Below are 14,115 nucleotides of genomic sequence, written 5' to 3'. Positions count from 1 at the left end.
TGGTCTGAGCTGATTTTGCCCTTTGCAAGCTCTGTTCAAACTTGCTCTCTCGCTCTCGGTGCATTTGTTGTGTCGCTGGCTCTGCTCTCTCTCTTGCTCTGCTGCCTCGCTGGCTTTGCCTGCATGTGAAAAATGCATGTATTTTATGACTGGCTTTTCGCAAATATTAAAATGAATATTATATGTCTGCTGTTAGAAAGTAATGCTGTATTAATTCTCTTAAGTACTGTGTTAAATATAGCTTTAGGTTATAAAAAATGTTAAAATGGAAACAATGCTATGTAGGATTCTTGTTTTAAAGACAGGTCTGGCAGTGAGATAGCAGCCACAGGACACCTAAATCTTTCAGGGAAAAAGAATTTATTGCCCTCTTATCAGAAGAAATGAATTTCTTCCCGCCTCGAAGGCACTGTTAGGATTCAGAGGAAAAAGGTGGCACTGCCCAGACAGAATCCTGTGTTTGAATGGAATTTATGCATCATGGATGAAGTGTATGAATATGCAACAGGCTGTTGTTTTTAAGGGTTAATCCTTTGTTAACGGGTGTCCCTTTTCGGGCTCGTGCTGCCCAGAAAAAGGTACCCGGACCTCCATAACCCTTTCTCTCTATTGTCTCATATTGTCCTAATTCAAATTGTCCAAATTATTATTACTCTAATTGTATTGCTATTTTTATAACCATTTTATTACTAATGAACTTTTACAATTTCAAAATCAAGTGATTGGCGTGTTTCACACTGCACATCTCGCTCCAGGGCTGCTTGTGCTGAACCTTTCCTTGCACAGCCCTGAGGATTCCCCCAGCCCGGGCTCCCAGCAGCTCCAGGCCCGGCCAGGAGGAGCAGCAGGGCCAGGGCTGGCCGGGCGTCCCCCCAGATGTGGCCCCCGCTGGTGGCACAGCCGGACCCTTGGGAGGCTGCCTCAGGCTTTATTGTCCACCAGCATCCCAGGAGGGAGCAGAAAATCCTCCTGCAGACGCTGATTCTGGAGGCTCCCAGCGCTTCCTTGTCTCCAGGAGCTTCTGCCAAGCCCCAGTGAAACCTTGGTGCCACATTGTTCCACAGCCTCACAACGCTCTCCTGGCTCCTGTGAGGTCCCTCTGGGTCCCGCTGCAGCCTTGGCTCCATCAGGGTCTCCTGGCTTCCATCAGGGTCTCCTGGCTCCCATCAGGCTCTCCTGGCTTCCATCAGGGTCTCCTGGCTCCATCAGGCTCTCCTGGCTTCCATCAGGGTCTCCTGGCTTCCATCAGGGTCTCCTGGCTCCATCAGGGTCTCCTGGCTCCATCAGGGTCTCCTGGCTTCCTTGATGCTCCACTCTGTCCCAAGGGGCATCCACAGCTCAGCTTTGGTGCCCTGCAAGATCCAAAGGTTCCCCCCAAAAAACACCAGCCCAGGGACCCCCAGGATATTTGGGCTGAGCTCCCGCTGCCCAGGCACCTGCATGGAACCCAAGTGACCGCTGGGACTCCATGGAATGTCCTGGAACAAACTGTCCCTGGTCAGACAGGGGTGCCATGGAACACAGGTGCCACTGGGACACGGACACTGCCCATGGAACCGAGTGTCCATGGGAACAGAGCCGGGCCTGATGGAACACAGGAGAACATTGTCACCCCATGGAATCCCATGGAACCAGGTGTCCATGGTGACACTGGAGAACATTGTCACCCAATGGAATCCCATGGAACCAGGTGTCCATGGTGACACTGGAGAACATTGTCACCCCATGGAATCCATGGAACCAGGTGTCCATGGTGACACTGGAGAACATTGTCACCCCATGGAATCCATGGAACCAGGTGTCCATGGTGACACTGGAGAACATTGTCACCCCATGGAATCCATGGAACCAGGTGTCCATGGTGACACTGGAGAACATTGTCACCCCATGGAATCCCATGGAACCAGGTGTCCATGGTGACATTGGAGAACATTGTCACCCCACAGAATCCATGGAACCAGGTGTCCATGGTGACACTGGAGAACATTGTCACCCAATGGAATCCCATGGAACCATGTGTCCATGGTGACACTGGAGAACATTGTCACCCCATGGAATCCCATGGAACCAGGTGTCCATGGTGACAGAGCCGGGCCCAATGGAACCTACTGGAACACAGGAGAACATTGTTACCTGTTGGAACCCGGGCTGCTGAGAATTTCGGACTTTCTGAGCTGGCAGACACTGACCCCCAAGAGAACACTGCATTTGACCTGAGGCTGTGGAGAAGGCTTCCAAAATGGAATGATGGAACTGGGATTATGGGTGTGGAGTTTGAATAGAAGGGTCTAATATCAAATGGTGGGCAACTTGGAGTTTAAGGTTTTAGAATATAGTAATATAGATAAAGCAAGATGGAGGTTTTAGCGTGGAGGCTTCTCCTTTTTATTTGCCTTCTTCTTCTTCTTCTTCTTCTTCTTCTTCTTCTTCTTCTTCTTCTTCTTCTTCTTCTTCTTCTTCTTCTTCTTCTTCTTCTTCTTCTTCTTCTTCTTCTTCTTCTTCTTCTTCTTCTTCTCCTTCTCCTTCTCCTTCTTGTCCTTCTCCTCCTCCTTCTTCTCCTCCTCCTCCTCCTCCTCCTCCTCCTCCTCCTCCTCGGGTTTGGGTGGTATTGTGTAATTGGATAAAAAAGTCCCTTATGTTGGGCACAGGTGCTTGGTTATTGGGTTAAAAGTAAAAATAATTTAGGTGTCATTTCTTAATTGGACAGTTTATCCTCAAAAGACCTTGCAGAGAGAGAGACGGGGCTCCATTTTTACCTTGTTAGTGAAGTGCTGCAGAACTCACAGCTTGTGAGACTGTTCTAGAGACAAGAGCTAATGAACACCTGAGTCCAAACAAGAAATGCTGTCTTGGGATTTCATCCCGACCTTGGCAGAAAAGAAGCAAAAGAATTGACTGTTACCCCACGGAATCTCATGGAACCAGGTGCCCACTGTTTGACGGTGCAGCCTCAGAGAGTGGTGAGACCATTGTGGCACCATGGAATATCCTGAAACCACGGCTCCCTTGTGACAAACCTGGACTTTATGAAACCAAGGACACTGCTGGGATGCAAGAAGCCAAGGGTCAGCTGTCAACAAATCAGCTTCTCAGGAAACCAAGGCAAACACTGTGACACAGAGAGGGGCCTCATGGGACCCAGGAGACCATGGTGACACCGTGGTGGGATCTCATGGAACCAAGTGTGAATTGTTACAGGACCCAGGAGACCATGGTGACACCGTGGTGGGATCTCATGGAACCAAGTGTGAATTGTTGCAGGACCCAGGAGACCATGGTGACACCGTGGTGGGATCTCATGGAACCAACTATGAATTGTTGCAGGACCAAAGAGACCATGGTGACACCATAGAATCTCATGGAACCAAGGTCCAGTTGTGACAAAGCTGGGCCTCATGGAACCAAGGACACAGCTGTGATGCAATGGAATCTCTAGGATCCAAGGATCAATTGTCAACACATCAGGTTCCCATGAAACCAAGCAGAACATTGTGACACAGTGGAATCTCATGGGAGCAAGGCTCTGCTTTGATCAAGTGGGGCCTCATGGGACACAGGTGCCACTGGGACATTGTCAGGCCTGGTAGGAACAAGACACCACCGTGGCAGACCAAGGCCTCATGGGACCTAGGAGAGCCCTGGGACACAATGGAACCTGATGGAACCAAGGGCCCATTGTGACACGGCAGGGTCTCATGGAACCCCTGTGCCACTGGGACATTGCCAGGGCTGGTGCAAGCAAGGTTCCACTGTGACAAAGGCAGGCCTTGTGGCACCCAGGAGACCATTGTGGGACAATGGAATCTCATGGCAGCAAGGCCCCATTGTGACAAAGCGCGGCCTCATGGAAGCCCAGTGCCACTGGGACATCTCCAGCCTTGGAGGAAGCAAGTGTCCATTGTGACACAGCACAGCCTCAAATCACAGGAGAGCAGAGGGATGCCATGGAATCTTGGGGAACCAAGTGTCAATTCTAAACACAGCGAGGACTCATGGAACCCAGGAGACCATTGTGATGCTGCACTTTGTCACAATGGGGCCGTGCTTCTATGAGGATCCATGGGCCCACCATGTTCTCCTGGGTTCCAGGAGGCCCCGCTGGGTCACAATGGCCCCTTGCTCCCACGAGCCACAGCACGGTCCCCGTTGCCCCTGGGTTCTGTGAGGCCCTGCTGCGTTCACAACTGACACTTGCTTCCATGAGATTCCATTGCGTCACAGTGGCCCCCATGTTTCCATGAGGTTCTGCTGTGTCACAGTGGACACTGGGTTCCACAAGAGCTGGCAATGTCCCAGGGGCACCTGTGTCCCGTGGGCCCCGCTTTGCCAAAGCAGAGTCTTGGCTCCATGAGATTCCAGGCTGTCCCAATGCTCTGCTGAGTTCCACGAGGCTGTGCTGTGTCACAATGGACACTGAGTTCCACCTGCCCTGGCAATATCCAAGTGGCCCCTGGCTTCCATGAGGCCCCGTTGTGTTTGCAGGTGACACTTGGTTCCCCAAGATGTCATTGTCACGCCGCTCTCCTGGGCGCCCTGAGGCCTTGCTGTGTGTGAGAAATGACCGCTACTTTTAAAATTTTAAGGGTGATTCAACCTTGAAAAAAATGACAACAAAGGACTGAAACAGGAGAAATCACAGCACTGGGAGCCCTTCCCCACCCCGTGGCTATCAGCCACATGGCTCCTTCACAAATTGGCTGCTCCTCCTTTTAGGCTTTTGGTGTTGCATCAGGTAATCCTAGCCCCACCCAAAGTCTGTCAGGTAACTCTTTGTGGCCGTCCATTGGTGGAGAATGCTTTCTTGCACCCTGACTGGAGAGCAGGTGTTGCCATGCCTGCCTTCCAGTGACAAACCTGCCCTCCCCAAATGCCCCAACCACCAAGGCCATTACAAGGGCAGGGGAAGAGGACTATGGGGGACAGATGACAATAACATCACTACACATCTTAACACACACATAGGATCTATCTCCTCACTGTGAGACCCAACTATGACATTACTCATCTGTAACACTGTGCAATAATGGAGCCTTGTTCCTAGCAGACCTGGCAATGTCCCAGTGGCACCTGTGTCCCATGAGGCCCCACTTGGTCAAAGCAGAGCCTTGGCTTAACAACTGACCCTTGTTTCCTTGAGATTCCATTTGTGAAAAACACGTTCACTCTCCTGTGAAAATGTACAAAGTTTAATAAAGGACAATGGGAGACCAGGACCATGGAGCAAAGGTTATTACGGCCGGGTGCATCTTGGCACTCAGCAAGGAGCACCCTGTTACCTTCAGGGATCCCCTGAAATACCTTTCCCCTTACATCAGCCTGGTGCATATTCATAGACCCTCATGCATATCCATCAACTACTTTACATATTCCAGGAATGATTTTACATGGCCCCTCCTTGGGTCTGCCTTTTCAGGGCATGTGTGTTTCTTGGCTGTGGTTTTGGCTCCTTCTCTTTATCACCTCCAGGTTTTGGGCCTTGGTGCACTCTGCCTTCAGATGGGGAGTGCTGATAGTTGGCAGATCTGTACAGGTGTCCTCATCCTGGGTGCATTGGATGTTATCCCATCCAAGCAGGCAGTTTAACACATGCAGCTATTTCACTGAGCTTAATTAAGAACAGAAATAAAAACTATATCTTTAGAACAAAGTTACTTTAACATCACACATATAAAATCCATTTTAATATTTGCAAAAAGCCAATATTATGATATTTATCTATAACAGGGTGAAGGAGCCCTGGCCCAGGCTCTGGCCCTGGGGGACACGGGGACGCTGCCGGGGGGTCCCTGTCCCCCTGTGCCACCCCCAGGGCCCCGGCCCCCGTCCCCGTGTCAGGCTCTGGGGTCGATCTCGTGGAACATCCTCTGGGGGAGGCTGCGGGGCCGGGCCGGGGGGACCCGGGGGGACAGGGGACCCCGCTGTGCACGAGCAGGGTTGGACTGCTCTGGGGGGAGGTGTGAGGGGGCCGGGGCAGAGTGACCTACCCAGGGACCTCATACAGCCCCCATGATGTCACACAGCCCCTGTGATGTCACACAGCCCCTGTGATGTCACACAGTGCAGTAAACCCCATGGACTAACTTGCACTGCTTGATAATAAGGCCAGATAAGAGGCTTTATTAACACAGCCCCTGTGATGTCACACAACCACTCTGTTAGGTCACACAACCTCCATATGATGTCATTCAGCTGCTATGTGATGTCACACAGCACATTTGTGGTGTCACAGTCACCCTGTGATGTCACAGCCTTCTCTGTGACATCACACAGCTGCTCTGTGACTCTGTGTCACAACCCACATTGTGATGTCACAGAGCCGCCTTCTGTGATGTCACAGCTCGCTCTGTGATGTCATAACCCCCTCAGTGCTGTCACCGAGCCCACTCTGTGCTGTCACACAGCCCCTTGCTGCCATCCCAGCTGCTCTGTGGCTCTGGGACACAGCCCCAGAGGTGCTGCTGTGACACAGCCCCTGCGGGGACATCCCACAGCCCCGGCCAGTGCTGAGCCCCTGGGAGCTCTGTCTGTGCCCTGCTCGTGTCCCTGAGGGGCCCTGGCAGTGCCCCAGCCCTGCTGGGCTGTGCACAGGAGCTGCTCCTGGCCAGAGCTGTCTCTCTGCAGCTCTGCTGCCCTTGCCAGGAGCTGCCTCTGGGCCAGGAGCCCGGCCCAGCTCAGCAGCACAGACACAGCACAAGGACTTTAATCACCCTCTGGGCCTTTGCTGCTCTTTGCATCACACCCAGTCCCTCAGAGTGGGCTCAAAGACTTCTCAAGAGCTCACAGTGAGATTGAAATACTGAAGTTTCTTGTACTTTAAGGAAATCCCTGTGAGGGACAGGGCTGAGAAAGTGTCCCCGGGTTCCAGGGAGAGCAGAACACTGGAGGCACTGATGGCAGCTGGGGACAAACAAGGCAAAGGTGTCTCTGGTGCTGAGCAAACCTGGATGTGTTTCAGGAATGCAAAGGGCCAAGGCCTGAGCCCCAGGGCCTGGCCAGGCAGATCCTGTCCCTCCCTCCTTGCTCAGGGCTCTTCCCAGGATGGGCCCTGGCATGTGGGGATGGGCAATGCCAAGGGCAGGAGCGTGGGGCGGCCCCTGCCAGGCTGCTGAGCAGGGACAAGGAGGCAATGAGGCCCCAGGCCTGCAAGGGTCACTTGTCCCCTCCTGGCTCAGGCCCAGGGCCAGCAGCCATGGCCAAAGCGCTGCCCAGGTTGGCTCTGTCAGGGCTGTCTTGCAGCTGCTGCCCATCCCTGTGCCCTGTGCAGCCCAGGCTGTCCCACGGTGTCCCTGCCCTGGCCTCTGTCCCTGCAGGCTCTGGGCATCCCCCGGCTGCCCCACCTGGCTGGGCCCTTCCTTTGCTGACAGCTCTGCCTCCTGCCTGCCCCTGCCTGCCCACACAAAGCCTGGGGCTGCTCCAGGCTCCTGCTGGGGACGTGCTGCACCACAGCCCTGCCCTGACAGGGAAATTCCTTTCTCCTGCAGCCACTCTGGGCCTCCCCAGCTGCCCTTGGCGTTGATTCTTTCTCTCTCTGACTGTTTTCCACTATGTCAAAAGGATCCACCAGCCCTGAAATTGCTCTTTAAACACTCTCATGGCTCTGCTCCACTGTCCTCAGGCTCCACCCCACTGAGCACAGAGCTCCTTTGTCCCTATACAGTGCTCATGGGCCCAAGGCCTCCAAACCCCTCCTTGGGACATCTCTGGGCCCTCTCCAAGGTGTTTCCAAATGAAAACATTCAGCTCAGAGTCTAAAGAAATCACCAGAGGACAGGGCCAGACCGACCTGTCTGTCCTGGCTACTTTTGTCTGGGAGCAATCCTTGGATATACAGAATTTCGGAGGCCAAATTCTAATTTTGGCCATGGTCCCTGGACAAGAAGGCTGGTTCTTTTCCATAGGAATGAAGGAACAGAGCCTCAGTGTTTCAGGGGCAGATGAGAGGTGACCACCAGAGGCCAAGGCCAGCCAGAGCTGGCAGGTTTTGTTTTGTGAGATACCCTTGCTAGAGGAAATTATTTTAGGGAGGGCACCCGTTTTGGCAAGGACCATCTGAAATGTCAGACAGCCCTTTTCCATAGCAAGGAAAGCACAGAGCCCCAGTGCTCCAGGAGCTGATGAGAGGCAGCCCTTGACATGCCAAGATCAGCCAGAGCTGTCAGGTGGCCCCTGGGAGGCCAAGCCAGCCAGAGCTGTTCCATGTTCCCTGGGTTCCATGGGGTCCCACAGTGTCCCAATGGTCCCTTGCTTCCCTGGGGCCCTGAGGTGTCATAATGCCCCCTTGGTGACACCAGGCCCTGAAGGTTGGAATGGTCTCCATGGTTCCATCAGGCCCCACAGAGCCACAATGGTCTCTGGGTCCATGGAGCCCCTCTGTGTCACCATGGCCCCTTGGTTCCCTGGGCTCCAGTGGTGCCACAATGATCCCCTTGGTTCCATGGGCTCCAGTGGTGCCACAATGATCCCCTTGGTTCCCTGGGCTCCAGTGGGGCCACAATGATCCCCTTGGTTCCATGAGGTCCCCACAGTGTCCCAGGGATCTCCATGGGAAGGAAAGAACCCAGCCCCACTGTTGCAGGCGCAGCCACCAGAGGCCCAGGCCAGCCAGCCTTGACAGTACTGGCAGATTTTGCCCGGGAGCAACCCTTGGATATTGAGAATTTCAGAGGTGGAATCCCAATTTCAGACATGGACACTGGAGGAGAAGGATGGTTCTTTTCCATAGGAAGGAAAGCACAGAACACCGTTGGTGTCTCAGGGGCAGATGAAAGGTGGCCATCAGAGGCCAAGGCCAGCCAGACCTCTCTGTCCTGGCAGCTTTTGTCTGAAAGCAACCCTTGGATATCGGGAATTTGGGAGATGGAACCCCAATTTCGGCCATTTCTGCATGGATAAGAAGGACGGTTCTTTTCCATAGGAAGGAAAGCACCCAGCCCCAGTGTTTGGACAGCAGGGGAGAGGCACCCCCAGGAGGCCAAGGGCAGCCAGACCTGTCTGTCCTGGCAGCTTTCACCTGGGAGCAATCCTTGGATGTACGGAGTTTTGGAGGTGGAATCCCAGTTTTGGCCATGGTCAAGATGGGTGTTTTTGCCCATAGGAAAGTAAAGCACAAAGTCCAAGTGTTTAGGAAGAAGATGAGAGGTGGCCACCCTCAGGCCAAGCCAGCCAGCCCTGTCTCTCCTGGCACCTTTTGTCTAGGGGCTTTCCTTGGACATTGGGCATTTTGGAGGTGCAATCTCATTTTTGGCTGTGGATGCTGGACAGGAAGAAGAGCTCTTTTCATAAGGAAGGAAAGCACCCAGCCCCGGTGTTTCAGAGGCAGATGAGGGCCAGCCCTCAGGAAGCCAAGGCCAGCCAGACTTGTCAGTGCTGGCAGCTTTTGTCTGGGAGCTATCCTTGGATATAAGGAATTCCAGAGGCAGTTGCCCAGTTTTGGCCATGAGTGCCTGGTTGAGATGGAGGGTTTTTTCCCACAAGAAATAAAAGTGATAGTGGAGCCCCGGAAAATGTAAAAAATAGTCTTTGAAAATATTGGGCTTTGTGTTTTCTCAGATCACCGCACCTGCCTAAGCAGTATGATAAAAGATATAATTGTAAGATGTGGTGATTTTTTAGTAATTAAATATAATTATTACATAACCATAAGAAGAATCGTGAGAAACTATGTTGGAAATTTAAAGGGGGCTATGTTTAGCTGAAATCTGTGCATACAATAGAAGGATATAAGTTTAATAATTAACATGAAAGTTATGTAATGATAGAGGATAAAACATGTTCACCTCGAATGTATGGTCGGAATCAGATTTGGGTGGAAACTACCCCGATTCCCAGAGCTCTTGAATAAAAAGCACCGCATATAATCGCTGATGTGATTATGTGTTTCTGAACGCTAACATTTTGGCGACCCCGGATGGGACCCTGCGGGTGCTGCTGAGCGAGTTTCGCGACTCGACCGCGCTCCAGCCGGCACCGAGGGATTCTCGGGGAGCTCGATCGGCCGCGACCGCTTCTGCCGCTCGCAACGTCCCCGGGAGAAAGGTAAGGTGCTTTTTACTTTGGTTTGGGTGCCTGCCAATGAGACGCAGCGAAAGCTACGCTTGCTTGGGCTAAAGGAATTCCTGCTGGTACAAGCCCAGGCACCGTCCCATAAGACAATCGCGAAAGCGTTCCGGGTTCGGCAATTTGTGGTATATTTGGAATGGAGAAACTTAAAGGGATTTTGGGCAGCAACACCTCTATCCCGCAAAGTTCTCCTTTGGGGTGCTTATTAACACATTGGAAACAGGGGAATTTTGGGGAAGAATTACGTAAAGCTAAGTTGATTGATTATTGTAATACATGGTGGCCAGGATATGCCTTGGAGAATGACAACAAACAGCCAAAATACGGGACTCTGCAATAGAACACTATTTCGCAGTTAATGTCGTTTTGTAAACAAGAAGGAAAATGGGATGAGGTTCCGTATGTTGATTTGTTTTTCTATTTACGGGAAAAGCCAGAATGGCAGGATGAATGTGGATTAATGATGGTTAAAACAACTGCAAGCAATAAGTGTGGGGTTTGTGAGGAACGTTGTTTAGAACACTTGGCATTGGAAGAAAGCCTGAGTAGGGAAGATTATACAGATATTGATTTACAGGTAGCTCCAATAGGAACAAGAGAACCTAACCCTATCCCACCTGTTCCATCTGTCCCTATCCCACTGCCTGCTCCTACCCCACCTAGTCCTGAACCTGTCTCGTCTAGTACACCCTTCCCTCTTTATTCTCCTCTCCCATCGTCACCTGATCCCTCTTCCTCGGAAGATGAGCAAAACCTAACTGTGGTAGAAAGGAGAGAGAGAGAATCAACAATGGGGTAGCCCACAGAACCAGGAGTCGGTCTAACCTGCCCCAGTTATGGATAGAAAAGACATAGGCAGACAAAAACAGACTGTAATTGCCCCCTTGCGACAAAGTGTAGGAGTGGAAGGGCCAGTATTTATAAAAGTGCCTTTCTCTCCTGCAGATTTAGTTATTTGGAAACAATCAGCCAGAATTCATAGAGAAAATCCTGATAAAATGGCATGAGTATTAAAAATGGTTATAAAAACCTCAAAATCCTGACTCGGATGACATACAATAATATGTATATTAATATATTATATATATAATTATATATAGTATAATAATATATCTAATATATATCTATATGTAGTATATTAATATATCTAATATATTAATATTAGATACCTTGATGGATTCTACTGAGAAAGAGATGGTACTTAAGGCAGACAAAGAAAGGGCAAGAGAGGACATCAGAAATGGACTCGTAACAGGGAATTTAGATGAGAATTTCCCAATTGAGGATCCAAATTGGGACCCTAATTTATTTTGCGATATCGGGAGACTACAGAAATATCAAGAGTGGATCCAAATAGGAGTTCAGAATGCTGTGCCCAAAACTATAAATTGGTCTAAACTATATGAAGTTCGGCAGGAAGAGACAATGTCCAGACTTGAACAACCAGTTTCACCAGGGCAATCAGTGCCAGCAGGTTACCAAGGGGATGGTTTTGGGGGAGTATACCAGCTGACTAGACATAGAGCCAGTAGAACAAGTTAAGGAACCTGTTATAAATAAACAATTAGGACATAAAGAGGTCAAATTTCTAATAGATACAGGAGCTACTTACTCGGTATTGAATGATCTGCAAGGACAAATTGGGGACAAGGAAACAGCAATAGTCGGCGCTACAGGGAAAGAGGAAAAACGGCCATTCTTGCAACCCCTAGATTTGTGTTTTGGGAACAAAGTTATAACACACAAATTCCTATACGTACCTGAGTGTCCAATTCCGCTTTTAGAGAGAGATTTGCTAGAGAAACTTGATGCGGTAATAACCTTTGAAAATGGGGAGCTTATAATGAAAATACCTGAATCAAAGACGGGACAGATTTTAATGATCAAAGAAAAACCTATTCCCTCTATCCCTAGGGAGGTAGGAGATGCAGTGATTCCCTCTGTATGGGAGACAGATATACCAGGGAAATCTAAATTGGCCCAACCAGTGCATGTAGAGTTAAATGAAGGGGCGAGGCCTCTACAAGTCAAACACTATTCCATAAAACCAGAAGCATGGCAAGGAATAAGTAAAGATTATTGAGAAATTCTTGAAATACCAAATTTTACAAGTATGTGAACCAGAATTTAATACACAATATTTCCAGTAAAGAAGCCAAATGGTGAATATAGATTAGTGCAGGATTTGAGAGCAATAAATACAATAACAAAGGACATTTCTCCAGTGGTAACAAATCCTTACACATTGCTAACATCCGTACAAGATATATATAAGTGGTTTAGTGTAATTGATTTAAAAGATGCCTTTTTCTGCATCCCCCTTGACAAAGAAAGTAGGAAACTGTTTGCCTGTGAGTGGGAAAACCCAGGGAATGGGAGAAAGACCCAGCTCACCTGGACACGATATAAGAACTTGCCGACCCTATTTGGAAACCAACTGGCAAAGGAGCTGGAGATTTGGACCAAGAGTGGGCAAGTACCAAGAGACCAATACCTGTTGATGCAGTATGTTGATGATATACTGATAGCTACAGAAGAAAAGCAACCTGTATAAAGGTAACCATTGAGATTTTATATTCCCTGGGAATGGGAGGTTATAATGTACCCAGAGGAAAGGCACAAATTGCCCAACAGACTGTGATCTACCTGGGATGTGAAATTTCACAAGGGCAATGAAAACTAGGCACTAACCGTGTCCAAGCTATTTGTGCTATTCCAGAGCCCCAGAATCTACATGAGCTGTGAGTCTTCCTCGGGATGGCAGGATGGTGTCGCCTCTGGATCATGGACTATGGACTGATTGCGAAGCCCCTGTGTGAAGCTCAGAAGATGCAGCCATTCACCTGGGGCAAGCCACAGAAAGAAGCCTTCCTAAAATTAAAGGAAGCACTGACAACTGCTCCAGCATTAGGCTTACCTGATCTGTCTAAAGATTTTCAGCTGTTTGTCCATGAAAGGCTGCGCCTAGCACTAGGAGTCCTGACCCAAGGTCTGGGAAGCTGGAAAAGGCCGGTGGGCTACTTTTCCAAACAACTTGACAGCATAAGTGCCGGGTGGCCTCCATGTCTGCGGGCAGTCGCAGCCACTGTGATGCTGATACAAGAAGCCAGGAAGCTCACGATGGGAAGGCACATAGATGTCAATGTACCACACATGGTAACCTCTGTCTTAGAGCAGAAGGGGGCCATTGGCTATCCCCAAGCAGGACGATGAAATTCCAGGTAGTCCTGACTGAGCAGGATGATGTCACATTAAAAACAACCAACCTTTTGAATCCAGCTCTGTTCCCAGGTACCACAACTGAAGAAGGCCCATTAGAGCATGACTGTGTGGAGGTAATAGAGTACACCTACTCAGCAAGAGAAGACCTGAAAGACGTCCCACTAGAGCAGCCAGAGTGGGAGCTGTTTACAGATGGGAGCAGCTTCGTGGAAAACGGAACCAGATACGCTGGGTATGCGGTAACAACAGTCAGTACAGCAGTGGAGGCAAAGGCATTACCACCAAATACATCTGCCCAGAAGGCAGAACTGGTTGCTTTAACCAGGGCACTAGAATTAAGTGAAGGGAAAAGGATAAATATCTGGACTGACTCAAAATATGCTTTTGGAGTGGTGCATGTACACAGAGCACTGTGGAAAGAAAGGGGACTATTGTCCTTCTCAGGGTATGCACATTAAACATCAGGATGCAGTCCTGCAATTGATAAAGGCAGTACAAAAACCTGAACAAGTGGCAATCATACACTGCAAAGCACAGCAATCAGGAAACTCCAAAATCTGTGAGGGAAATCGAAAGGCAGACTGGAGAGCCCGACAGGTTGCTCGAGAGGTGCAAACAACAATGGCATTGATACCTTTAGAGCTTAATGTATCCCAATTCAATTTGCCTCCAGAACCAAAATATTCAGTAGAAGATGAGAGACTGGCACGTTTGCTACATGCACAAAAGAATTCAGGGGGATGGTATGTGACTGCACAAGGACAGATAGTGGTACCCCCTTCATAATGAGAGAAGTTCTACAAATTAAACATAACGAATGTCACTGGGGAGCAG

General features: G+C 49.9%; 1 protein-coding gene and 1 pseudogene across 1 annotated transcript in view; one reads left to right on the top strand and one right to left on the bottom strand.

Annotated features, from left to right (window-relative positions):
- Positions 1 to 14,115, top strand: part of LOC139605193 (zinc finger protein 271-like) — a 98,776-nt pseudogene that overhangs the window by 29,004 nt on the left and 55,657 nt on the right.
- LOC139605206 (zinc finger protein 551-like) overlaps positions 1 to 14,115 on the bottom strand; it is a 390,584-nt gene that overhangs the window by 369,633 nt on the left and 6,836 nt on the right.

The sequence above is a fragment of the Agelaius tricolor genome, unplaced genomic scaffold (assembly GCF_023055355.1).
Source record: "Agelaius tricolor isolate 1412-34295 unplaced genomic scaffold, bAgeTri1.0.p SCAF_61, whole genome shotgun sequence".
Lineage (NCBI taxonomy): Eukaryota > Metazoa > Chordata > Aves > Passeriformes > Icteridae > Agelaius > Agelaius tricolor.
The sequence above is the reverse complement of the archived record's forward strand: the minus strand, read 5'-3'. Positions and strand labels throughout refer to the sequence as shown.